Genomic DNA, 1,097 nt, shown 5'->3' on the forward strand with positions numbered 1-1,097 from the left:
CAAGGTCAGGCTGTGTGTGTTTATTGAAGTATGCAAAGTGAAAACATCAGCGAAAACGGAATAGACCAGCAACTAAACGTCCTTATACATATTCAGACTCAGTGGAAATAAAACTGTAGCTGTGCAGGAACGGTCTCACAGTTTGATCTTTATTTTTAAAATGACCATTTCCAGTTCAGTAATACTAGGCTATATTACATTATAATCAGGTCTGTTCAGTACCTGTCCAGTGAATACGGCGATGAAGAAATAGAAAGCTAGTATAGATATACTTATAACAAACTGCTCTTGCTGTATACTGTATCATATTTACACATTTTTAAAAACACTACAAAAGAAATGAATAATGGAACAATTGTATGCTCGCTACAAGTCGACATGAAACGCAGCCTGCAACCCATTTCACTTCTATATTGTGAAACATGATATTCGACGGTACAAAAATTATTTTTTTCCCCACCAAGGAACTAATTTAATTTTGATTTCATGGATACTTGACTTTGAATATATATGAAATACTGAACGCTATATTGTGTTGAAATAATTCTGCCTGTAGCTGTGTGCAGGAAGAGTGGGGGTAAGATGTGTCACCCATTTATTCTAGCAAACTTTGCATATTTTTTTGTAGATAAGTGATAAGCAGTAAACATATTTTTGGGTTGGGTTATGACAATGCAAATTATGTGCAGCAACATATAGACTTTAGAAAGGGATTATGCATTAGTAAATATATTTACATTTTCCCAATTATTCAATGTACCCCATTATATGTCACAGGTTACCCTTAAAACATGGGCAAGTTGTGTCACTGAACCACTGTGGCTATTAGACACTTCTCATTTCAGTCGACATCCTGAAATATGATGATAAATATTAAGGTACAGTCACTTTAGTTAAATTTCAGCAGAAAATGACAGGAAACAAAAGGTCCATTGTCTATTGTCAATGGTGTAGCGATGCTTGAAGCACAACACATTTCAAACCCAGCAGCTTTCTATTGGTCAAAACAGCGAATCTGGTGAGAAAATATGTTTCCGGCACAGAATAAAAAAATAAAAAAGGTAACTCGACTTTTTATCTCACAATTTATTTAAAAA

Source organism: Leuciscus leuciscus, assembly GCF_965113295.1.
Source record: "Leuciscus leuciscus genome assembly, chromosome: 24".
Taxonomy (NCBI): domain Eukaryota; kingdom Metazoa; phylum Chordata; class Actinopteri; order Cypriniformes; family Leuciscidae; genus Leuciscus; species Leuciscus leuciscus.